Source organism: Lithobates pipiens, unplaced genomic scaffold, assembly GCF_037356315.1.
Source record: "Lithobates pipiens isolate NorthernLeopardFrog02 unplaced genomic scaffold, aLitPip1_a1.2 Scaffold_44, whole genome shotgun sequence".
In the NCBI taxonomy this organism is placed as follows: Eukaryota; Metazoa; Chordata; class Amphibia; order Anura; family Ranidae; genus Lithobates; species Lithobates pipiens.
Window position 1 is genome coordinate 2,324,522 of NW_027507870.1, and position 12,490 is coordinate 2,337,011.

Below are 12,490 nucleotides of genomic sequence, written 5' to 3' on the forward strand. Positions count from 1 at the left end.
CACACCTGCGCCCCGCAGCACGCCCAGTCACACGTCCGCTATGGGCAACTCTGACAGAGAGGGAGTGAGGGAGAGAGAGAGGGGGTGGTGGGTTAGAGAGGGGTGAAAGGGGGGGGGTGAAAGAGGGGGAGAGAGAAAGGGGAGTAAGAGAGAGAAGGGGTAGAAGAGGGAAAGTGTGAGAGAGAGGGAGTTGGGGGGAGAGGGGGTTTGGAGGGAGAGTGAAAGAGGGGATGAGACAGGGAGAGAGGGGATGAGAGAGAGGTGGTTGGGAGAAAGGGTGAGGGGGGTGAGAGAGAGGGGGGATAAGAAGAGGACAAGAGAAGGGGTGGGGGAAGAGGGAGGGGGTGTGAGAGAGGGGGTGAGAGAGGATGAGAGAAAGGGAGGGAGAGAGAGAGGTGGGGGAAGAGGGGCGGTGAGAGAGAGAGAGAGGGGGAGAAATAGAGGGTGGGAGAGGGGGGCTGAGAGAGAGGGGGAATAAGGGGACCCACTTGGGGCTCCAGCCACCGTCAGCGCCCCCCCCCCCCCCCGCCGACGCCACTGGTAGCAATTATACGTTTTAAAATGTTTTAAACAAAAGTGTAGCTGTCCTTAATCCCACCTTAGACCCGTATGACCAATTGTACAACAATCTCCTTTCCAGGGACAGACACCAGTGGAGGACATGACATGAGCTGCACAGTGCATTCTGTGCCCTGTCAGGGCAAAGCTTTGCCGAATCAGGGCGCAGAAAAGCTGGTTGTTAAGGAGCGGGGCCAGGAAGCCTTAACAACCGATGAGTCCTCAGCTGTCAATGGGCTTCCCCGCTGACAGCTGAATAAAAAAACCAGGTGGCCCCGCACTTACCTATATAAAAACTGTCAAATGGCAGAGGAGGCATTCGCTGGTTGGCCGTCAATGAGTGCAGAGCGTTTTTAATTTTATTTTATGGGTGCAGCAGGTGGCCTGATTGACAATGGACTTACATGGGGGGGGGGGGCATTGTTTTTTATTTTTAAATAAAGGAGTTGTCAAAAACTGTGTGTGTTTTTATTACTTTTTGACACTTTTTTTGGTGAAAGGGTAGGGGTACATACTCATTCACATAGGGTGGGCAGGATCTGGGGCCCCCTTCTTAAAGGGGGCTTGCAGATTCCGATAAGCCCCCCCATCTGCAGACCCCGACAACCACAGCCCAGGGTTGTGGGGAAGAGACCCTTGTCCCCATCAATATGGGGAAAAGGTGCTTTGGGGTGGCATGTTGAGGGCATGTGGCCTGGCATGGCCCGAACGGTGTGGTATGGACTGGGGGGAGTACCCCAAGCCCTTTTTCTTCTTTATTTTTTTAATAGCCGGGTGTCAGGAATTGCAACCACAATTACAATTTAAATGTGATTTGACAAATTTTTTTTCTTTAGAAAAGTAATTTTTGGTGCAGCATGTTCTATGCATGCTACAGATGCTTCACTTTACAGGCAGACTAAGGGGACCCCCAGGAACTGTATTTAAAGAGATTTGTATTGTTTCACTTTAGGCATCATTAAAATCACTTCTCCTTAAAGAAAAATTGTTTTGAAAAACTATTTTTGCATTGATACATGTCCCCCAGGGCAGCACCCAGACCCCCATACCCCAGCTATGGCCAATTGCTTGCATATAAGACTTCAAAATGGGGACTTTGAGTTTTCCTGTTCGGCTCCCATAGACCTTAAATGGGGTTCACTGTTTGGGACTTCAGCCCGTCTCTAGCTTTATGTATACACAGATATTTTCTCCACCTAAAACTGGTATATGTTAGAAATATACAATACGTTACATACCATCTAAAAGATGTGTCCACTCATAATCTTCATAGGAGATGTTGAGGACAGATGTGGGATAACCTGAAAAGAGAAAATCATTTTGAATTCCATCTATACTTAGGATTTATGTTTCTATGCCAAGTATATATTTTTTTTGTCATTTTAACAACCTTTACTAATATACAAAAAACTTTTTGGAAAACAGCGCTGTCCAAACGATAACTCAATTAATCAAACCAAGGCCTGAGCCGGTGAAAACAAAATCTAAAAGTGATAATGTAAATAATAACAGTATAAATTCCTGCTGCAACCCAATGTGAGATACCCACACTAGACACAAACCAAAAAAATAAGGCTGCGCTAAAACTTATACATTACAGTATTAACAATGTGACGTGTTAAATTCTAGTGTTAAACAATATATACTATCAAGAAAAATTGTGTATAAAAACATCAAACTTGAAGCACATAAAAAGTCCAAAGAGAGGGAAGAACGAAGGTATGGAATAAGTCCCTTGAAGTGACTCTTTACAAACACCCTTCAGATGTATAGCAGGTGCGCCCAAAGAGGAAGTTCTATCCACCACCTATTTCAATGAGGCTTACCAGCTGCCAAGATCTCTTTTTAGGGAGATCGTACAGGCATGAAGAAAAAACGATCGTTCCTGGTCTCCCCGATGGGTTCTGCTGGCGTCTCCACCTCTTATATCTCTTTCTTACAACGTCTCACATTCCACCAAATTTTTAGATAAGACAAGAAAGAAAGGCTCCCATAGCGTAATTCCGTATAAAAATTTATTACGAACGAAATAAAAGTAAAACAAACTCACAAATTCCAGTTGAGTACAAGCGTAAGTACAATCACGAGCCGGCCGGCTCTCTCTTATTAACACTGCCCGTCCTTCCTGGTCAACGGGGAATGGCGGTAACGTCAGCACGCCGCTCACCCTACGTCGTTTCGTCAAAAGTGACTTCTTCCTGGGGTTACTTTTGACGAAAGTACGCTTGTACTCAACTGGAATTTGTGAGTTTGTTTTACTTTTATTTCGTTCGTAATAAATTTTTATGCGGAATTACGCTATGGGAGCCTTTCTTTCTTGTCTTATCTAAAAATTCGGTGGAATGTGAGATGTTGTAAGAAAGAGATATAAGAGGTGGAGACGCCAGCAGAACCCATCGGGGAGACCAGGAACGATCGTTTTTTCTTCATGCCTGTACGATCTCCCTAAAAAGAGATCTTGGCAGCTGGTAAGCCTCATTGAAATAGGTGGTGGATAGAACTTCCTCTTTGGGCGCACCTGCTATACATCTGAAGGGTGTTTGGAAAGAGTCACTTCAAGGGACTTATTCCATACCTTCGTTCTTCCCTCTCTTTGGACTTTTTATGTGCTTCAAGTTTGATGTTTTTATACACAATTTTTCTTGATAGTATATATTGTTTAACACTAGAATTTAACACGTCACATTGTTAATACTGTAATGTATAAGTTTTAGCGCAGCCTTATTTTTTTGGTTTACTAATATACAGTATGACAGCAAATATCCATATTAATATTATATGGTTGGTATTTGTAGTGAGGATGAAAGTCAGAATGTGAGCACTCAGTCAGTACCGGCTTCTCACCAAACAGAAAAATACAATACAATTGATCCAAGGAGAATCCTTCCAGGGGCAGATCATTCTTCTACAATCTTACATAGTTAGTAAGGTTGAATAAAGACACAAGTCCATCCAGTTCCCAGTAGACTGCTGGTACAGCAATATATCTTCAAGCACAGTAAGTCACAACACAGTCAAGGCCTTCTTTACCATTTGCTGGAGGGGTGGCTGATAGGCAGAGCAGAAGGTGGTACTTAGAGACGGTAGGAAGGTCCACAGTGGCAACTCCAGAGACTGGTGTCTCAAGGGTGTATAGTGGTATTCCTACGCTTGCCCACCTTGCACTGGAACCTTGACCATTGCATAACAGATGATCATACTTACCTATACCTACTCGACCAATCCATACTCCACTACCATCTTACCTCCCCATTAATGGAAACCATACCAAGATGAGTAAATATTGGCCATAGCAGCCTCTTTATTTAACAACTCACTTAAAATTAACATACTGTATAAACATCTGTTCAACCACCACCCATTCGTCCATACTTGTGTTGGTCTTTACAGGAAACCCACAATTAACATATTATGTTAATAATAATAATGCACTGCGGTACCCATACCAAAATTAGGCCTCCAGATGACATACTAGCTCGGAGACAACCACTGACCGCAGTGCACCCCTTTAACTACATTCCAGCTAAACCACCGTTAACTGGAATACCACCAGCGGGACCCATACCACCGATAGGTCCCGAACTCTTCCTTAGCTAAGTTATTCTTCCATCAACCGCAAAGACCAACACCCGCCACTGCCACGACATGCTTGAAGCCAATAACTCTGTGGAAGAAAAATTCATGCAAAGAATAATCATAATAAAAAGGAGGGTGGGTGGGAAGCTCTCTCCTCCACGCTTCCATTGCATGCTGAGGAGGGGCCAACTCCTATATATATAGCCTCTGTCCCCTCCTCCCTTTACTGTTCCACCAATCCTGATTGCTGTTCCATCCTTGTCCTCTGAGCCCTGTTTCCTTGGTCATGTAAGCCCTCCTCTATTCTTTCTTGTCATACTCCAGGCTTCTCTTTCGCTAACATCCAATCTCTCTGCCTGGCTATCCACTCATAGAATGGTTGCCAAACCCCAGCAGGGTCCTCTATTTAAATGGTCTGCCCCAACCCAGAAGAGCTGCAGAAGGTAACCAGGGTTCACAACGTCCAATCAGACAGCTGCTGTCCCGTGTCACCTTAGAAGGCTCCAGAGGGAAAACATCCCTTTCATTTGAAGTGGGAAAAGTAGTGGAATTGCCACAAAAGTGACTTAATGTCAGGAACTGTGTGGGATAAAGAGCCAGGAAGAGTGCAGTGTATGCGGCAGGTGGTGTACCTGTAAGAACCGAGAAGCCCTTGAGGAGACAGGGCTCTGTTTTGAACTGTATAAAAGCTCAGAGTGTGGCTGCAGAGGATGTATCTGGTTGAGAGGGTCTGTCCAGAGAACCCCTCCATTTTTGAGTTTGCTGTGAACTGGTTCAAATAGCATCTGGCAGTGTTACCTCCAGCTAAAGGGGATCTGCAGGCTGTTGTCCCTGACAACAATAGTAGAGGTGTGCCAAAGCATGAGAAAGGGTCCGGCCAAGGTAACCTGTACAAAACCTGGTGATGTGTGTTGCCTGCGTGGAGAATGCTGTCTCCCAGTGTCCCTTGTCCTCAGACTTAGCGCGAGGTAACTAAGCCAGGGAAAGAGCTGTGCCCCTAACTGAGTCAAATGAGAAGCCTACTCTAAATGCCTGGAGAGCGAGAGGCTGACCAGAGGCAAGGGCTGAGTGTGGTCGCCCAAAGCAACAATGTTAAGGCCAGTCACACAAATTGAGGACCGAGAGATACAAGTGTGCCATGGAATTTGTCTACCAAGAGTCATGGCAAGTGGCATTGGGAGGAGTCTGTGTGGCTGGTCTTGGAAAACCAGCGAGCATCCCCTGAGAGTATGTGGTCCTATGAAAACAAGGGGAAGTAAGTCGTCTACAAGGAGAAGCTGTGATCATGAGGAAATTTGAAGGGTCGCTCGAAGCTGATGCTTGAATATCTCCCTGCCGCTGCTCAGAAGATGGGAGTAGGCGTCAGATTCACTCATCCAAAAGTATCAAACTGTTTTGCATGAGACGTTGCTCAGATAGACCCAGTGCTAACAAGATGTGTGGCCTCAGCCAACGCCGCTCCAGCCACACCACCATCTTATGCAAAAATTTAACAAAAAAGGTCCGGATGGCCGCACTCCATTGAAAACTATTTCTTTATTGTTATAATAAATCCAGCCAGCAAGGAGTGCGGCCATCCGGACGTTTTTGCTCAATTTTTGCATATAGTTGCATATTGACCCATGCCTGGCGAGGGGAGAGATCATTAGGAAGTAGACACCTGGAGCGGGTTCTTCTTTTTGTTTCAGTTGGTGTCTCCACACCCCCATCTTGTTAGCACTGGGTAGGTCTGAGCGGCATCTCATGCAAAACAGTTTGACATTACAAGGAGGAGCTGTTGAGTAAATGTGGCTCAACATTCAGTGCCTTGCATTGGAAATGGCCAAGTTTGTGGTGAGAAATTGTCAGCTGTTACCATTTACAACAGGAATAAAAAATCCTGTCTGTCCTGCAGAGGTTAACATGGAGGCTGAGAAGTCAGCTGACATTTCGCCCTTTTGTCACATGGGGAAATTGACCAGTGGAAGTGCAGCAGATGAGGTCCTGAAGGCAACACTCTCAAGTGAATTGCAACACCTACTTTGCTGATAGTTAAGAATGTTTCCAATGTAATCATGGGAAAGACTGCCTATGAGACCGTCAACTGTGAATTGGGAGTGACCCCAGTTGGGAGATCTATTGTCCACGCACCAAGAGACTTGCCTCTGTGCAGTCCCTTGTGTGATGGGGAATAATGGGGTTAAAATGAAATCTGTAACTGTGTAGGTTTCAAATGGTGAATTGTATTCTGTGTGTACCTGATTTATTTTGGTAAAGTGCCAAGGTAGATGTAATAGGGGTGGCCACTGAGGAATGTGTGCCATTTCCCCTATCGATGGTATCAGGTGTGCCAGAGGTGTCTCTGGAAACTTCCCAGGAGCCCAGAGCATCAGAGCTCGAGGCTACCCGGGACAACCGTGGATGCAAGAATGTTCCTTTTAAAAGGGGAATGGTAGTGTGTAAAATGGGCCGCGGGCCCAGGAAGGTAATGGACTAAGGCAGCCCGCTAGAGATAAAAGTGCTGCCATGGCTATGAACTTAGTTAATGCTCGTAATGAGCACATTACCAAAAAAAAATGTACTGTTGCTGGGAAGAAAAAACGCTACGTTCAAAAAAGTCTTGTTTTCCTTGGCAGAGGCAGGGGCGGATCCAGAGTCTAGTCTTGGGAGGGGCACTGTCAGAAAATACGTTTGTTTTTTGCGGGCAATTTATGAGGGAAATGGCTGGTGTTGGTGCTTCAATTATCATGGCACCATAGTTGTTATGGTGTCAGGATGATTGAAGAGCATTATTTATATTATTACACTGCAATATAAAATGAAATGGTTCAACTCACCTTAATGCAGAATCAGTGGGAGCCCTGAGCGTGTCACTTGCCATGTCATCTGCCACACGTTGCGGTTTGTCCACCTGCCACGTCACGGGCCACACGTTGCGGATTGTCCACCTGCCACGTCACCTGCCACATGTTGCAAATTGTCACTTGCCACGTCACCTGCCACGCGTTGCGGATTGTCCACTTGCCACGTCACCTGCCACGCGTTGCGGATTGTCCCTTGCCACGTTACCTGCCACACATAGCGGATTGTCCACCTGCCCCATGTTGCGGATTGTTAATTGCCACGTCACCTGCCACACGTTGCGGATTGTCCACCTGCCACGTCACCTGCCACATATTGCGAATTGTCACTTGCCACGTCACCTGCCACGTGTTGCGGATTGTCCAATTGCCACATCACCTGCCACACATTGCGGATTGTCCCTTGCCACACGTTGCGGATTGTCCACCTGCCACGTCATCTGCCACATGTTGTGAATTGTCACTTGCCACGTCACCTGCCACACTTTGCAGATTGTCACTTGCCACAAGTTGGGGGCGGAGAAGGAAGAATACTGGCGCTCTGCCACTTACAGTGGACGCTGGACATTTTAACAGTCTGTCTAAATTCTAAACTGCAGCAACAACTGTTCCCCTATTTGAGGCTCCAGCTCCTGTCACATCGGCTCTGAGACTTGAGTCTGACGTGACTCACTGACGTCACTCGTCTGAGACTCAATTCTCAGTGCAACTGCGAGTGCGACTGCAACTGTTCTCACCCTGGCCTGTTACAGTGAGTCACGTCGGCTCAGAGTGAGTCTGGAGTCCGACGTGACTCACTGACATCACTTGTTGCTAGACGCCAGGCGGCCTAGGCGTTAGCAACGAGTGCAGGGAAGAGGCTCCACCCACCTGTTCCTCCTCCTCCTGGTATTAGTCGAGTCTCTCGATCTGCGCCGCTGATCGGCTGATGTGAGAGAGACTCGGCAGCGACAGAGAATGGGAGACATGTCATGTCAGTCAGTGCAGACAGTGCTACTATTTCGGGGGGCAATTGCCCCGTTGCCCCCCCCCCCCCTGGATCCACCCCTGGGCAGAGGTGGATAAGAAATCACAGATGTCCCTAGAAACCGCCAAGAAGCTTAGTGTGTTGCAGCCAGAGGTTTCCCAGGACAACTGTGATGTGGCTCTCGTGGCACTAAGTGGACCTGCAGTTTATAATAAGGGTGTGTTGGTGCAATCTATTGGCAATGAAAGAACTTGTGGTTAATGAAGTGCCACCAGAACAAGGTGGTGATTATGGTATTACAATCTCCTGGTTAGAGGAGAAGTGTTATAGACCTCTATGGTGAAACATGACATGTGTAATATGTTTTTTGCTAAGTCAGTCTGTTCCTCTATGTCTCCTTGGGTAGATAGATCAGTGCTGCAGAGTATGTGTGATTTTTGCGCAGACAACATAGATCTTAATGTTGAGAGATGCTTCTATGTGTAACCATGGGGTGGACATGGGCTACTCACCCTCCATCTCATTGTCCTCTATGGAGAGCGAGGTGGACACATTGGAAGGCTGGCCGCAGGCTAGCCTGAATTTGTAGGAGGAGTCTGAGGGCTCTAAATACCTCCTCCTCCATCAGAGCCTTTGTCGGCTCATTTCTGGGTTGAGGCACCACTGGAGAGTCTGCCCATCCTCCTCATCACCCTGTTCCATGAGGGGGCCTCCTGCTTGTTATTCATGCGGGGGGGAATTCAGCCGCCATCAGCTTGGCTCCATGAGGGGGCCGCACCGTCCACCCGCTTCTCCCGCTGTTCTGCTGGGAGAGGGGGGGGATTTGGCTGCTGGCCAGCTCCCCTGTGGGGGGATCTGGCTCAAGGGGGGGGCCGCCCGCCCGCTTCTCCCGGAACACCGGGAGGGGGGGTTCGGCCGCCCATCAGCTCTCTCTGCCGCACTGATCTGGCTCCACAAGGAGGCCGCGCCGTCCGCCCGCTTCTCCCGCTGTTCCGCCGGGAGAGGGGGGATTCGGCTGCCCGCCAGCTCCCCTGTCCTGCGGGGGTCTGGCTCTACGTGGGGGCCGCCCGCTCGCTTCTCCCGCTGTTCCGCCGGGTGAAGGGGGGTTTTGGCTGCCCGCCAGCTCCCCTGTCCTGGGGGGGTCTGGTTCCACGTGGGGGGCCGCCCGCCCGCTTCTCCTGGTTTCTGCCGGGAGAGGGGGGGTGGGGGGCTTTCGGCTGCCGTCAGCTCCCCTGTCCAGGGTAGGTCAGGCTCCACAAGGGGGCCACCCGCCTGTTTCTCCCGGTGTTCCATCAGGAGAGGAAGGGCTTCGGCTGGCCGCCGGTTCCCCCTCTCCCCTCGCATGTGCCGATCCTCTTGGTGGGGGGGAGGAGGAGGTGATCAGCCGCGGCCGGCTCCCCCTCTCCCCTCGCATGTGCAGAGCACCCGCCGAACCTCTTGGTGGGGGGAGGGGGAGATGATCGGCCGCCGCTGGCTCCCCCTCTCCCCTCGCAAGTGCAGAGCGCCCGCCGATCCTCTTGGTGGGGGGGGGGTGATCGGCCACCGCCGGCTCCCCCTCTCCCCTCACATCTGCAGAGCACCCGCCGTTTCTCCCAGTGTGGGTGGGGGGATTGGCCGCCCGACACCTCATCTCTCCCTATGCACTCTGCTTGCCTCTGGCGGCCTCCCGCCGATTCTGGGGGGGGATCGGCATCTATCCCCACATCCGTGCCGCACACCTGGTGGGGGGTCAGTGTTCTGTCCCCTCCTGCTCCTCTCCTCTGGCTCCACCAGGAGGGGGGTCGACGGTGCTCTGGGGGTGAACGATCACTGACATCTCTGCTGCTGTGACAGAGGATGTCAGACCACCCACAGCCATCATTATTACGGCAGGTCTGCCAGGGTTGCTGCTGTCTCTTGTGAATTTGCTTCTTTGGTCTATGTGTCGATCACAGCCTGCGTTCTGTCCAGGTTTCGGTCGTAAGCGGTTTTTGTCCAGCATTTTCGGTCACATCGTTTTCTGTCCAACATTTCTGTCAGTATTTTCGATCACAGCGTTTCTGTTCAGCATTTTCTGTCATAACGTTTTCTGTCCAGCATTTTCTGCCACCGCGTTTTCTGTCATAGTGTTTCGGTCCAACTTTCAGTCGTAGCTTCACCCTACACCCACCACTTGCCGCTTGCCAGCCAGTTCACCTCCCGGGAACTCTCGCCATGCTCCATGGAGGGGATAGCGTTTCTGTCCAGCATTTCTGTCATAGCGTTCTGTCCTGCATTTCTGTCGTAGCATTTCTGTCCAGCATTTCTGTCATAGCGTTCTGTCCTGCATTTCTGTCATAGCGTTTCTGTCCAGCATTTCTGTCATAGCGTTCTGTCCTGCATTTCTGTCAGATCTGTACGGGCTGAGGTTTGTTTCATTTTGTTTGTCGTCCCTTAATTTTCTCTCCCGTACAACACACGTCATGCGGTGCACGCTCATATCTTTGCACCATGGTTTGTGGGTACACTAGGCCGGAGGGTTGTTTGCTACCGGTCTGCTTTCTGTCATGGCGTTTTTTACGTAGCATTTCTGTTAGCCAGGGCTCATATCCTGGTCTGTCACGCCTACGGACCATACGGGCTAAGGTTTTGTTTCAATTGATTGCCGTTCCGCAATCTTCTCGCCCGCATACCATACGTCATACGTTGCATGCTTATTTCATCACACTTGTACGTCTACCCACCATGGTCTATGGGTACACTAGCCCTGAGGGTTGTTTGCTATCTGTCTCTGTTGTTCTGTCATAGCTTTTCCGTTCATAGCATTATTGTCGTTCATAGTGTATGTTAGCTGGGGCTCACATCCAGGGTCTGTCACGTCTACGGACCCATACGGGCTAAGGTTTCGTTATTAATTGATTGTCGTCCCACAATCTTCTCGCCCGTATACCGTACGTCATACGTTGCACGCTTATTTCTTCACTCTTGTACGTCTACCCACCACGGTCTGTGGGTTCACCAGCCCGGAGGGTTTGTTTGCTATCTGTCTCTGTTGTTCTGTCATAGCATTTCGTTCGTAACTTTCATGTCATAGCTTGATGTTCGTAGTATGTCTGTGAGTTAGGGCTCACATCCAGGGTCCGTTATGTCTACGGACGCATACGGGCTGAGGTTACGTTTTTAATTGATTGTCGTCCCACAATCTTTTTGCCCGTATACCATACGTCATACGTGCACGTTCACCATACCTTTACTACTACCCACCACGGTCTGTGGGTACCTCGGCCCTGAGTGTTCGTTTTTTAATTACCTGTCTTGACACTGCAGGTTGCTCAGGCTCGCTCACTACTTACACTAGGGTTGTGTCAGCATTAGGTTCACATTCACGCGCTGTTGGTCTTATCATTTCTGCACTTACATCCTCATACTTGTCAGGTACGTAGGGGTGCTGTTGTTTCGTGTGTTGGTTGTCTGTTCTCTTTTCGCTTGTTGTGTTTTCTCTGTTTAGGGTTTGGGGTGGGTTGTGGAGGAGGGCGGTGCACATTCATTCCTCCACCATCGCATGGGGGTTCAGTGCTTGGTAGCACCCCATCTTTAGGGGTGGGACCATTCCAAACTCTTAGCTCAGTTATCGCCGGGGTACCCCTTTCCCAGCCTCAGTATTCAGGTGGTTATTCCCAACTCTGTTCTACCTCTTCCATCCACCAGTGCAGCGCATGTTTCCTGCAGGATTCTTCAACCCAGTCCATGCGGTTTCTCTATGCGCTCTTATTTGTTAGTCAGGATGGTGGGGTTCATAGCCCGTTAGGCTTGCACTGAGGTTTCAGCTGCGGCTCCTGTACTTCTCAGTGCGCTTTCAGGTGATGTTGGAATTTCTCACAGTGGCTTGTAGAACCGGGGGCAGTGTGGTCTCGGGTAATCAATCTGGCCAATGGTTCTTATCCAGATTTTGCAGTAGGCTTCTCACAAGGCGGGATGGTCTCATAGGTTCATGTTTATGGCTTTCGCTGGGTATTGCATCGGCAATTTGGCCTCATCTGCCAATTCCATGAAGTATCTATCAGGTGACCAGTTTTCAGGACCTACAAACTCCTGTCAATCTGTCCATTTTTGCGGCTCACCCTCTCTAACCGTCAAGGGAAGTCGGGGATGTTCTCTTTGGCACGGCTACCAGTTACCGGCCAAGTTTTCGTGGTGTTTCAGACTTCCTGTCTCCTTTCCCTGGCAGTTCCCAGTTAGTGCTCTAGGCAGTTTCTCTCTTACCGCTTACAACTTCCCCTTCATTGGTATAGATGGGTAAGCTAGGGGTTTGTGGTTATATTTCTGTACCTTGGCCTTGGTGTCGGGTAAAGTAAGTTGGCCTTCTCTGCATCATTCCTTGGGTCTGTGCTTTCTCCATCCTCTCACTACAAACAGTTTGTTCTCACGTCCAGGTTACTTGCCAAACCAGGCTGGAATCCTAACCCCTTTTCTGTTTATTCATCTGGTTCCTGGGCAATGTTTGTAGGTCCCGTAGGGGGTCCTTTCTTTACATCAGGTTAATGGGGCGCCGGAGATCCTCCATGTTAGCAGCTACATACATAACCCCCCT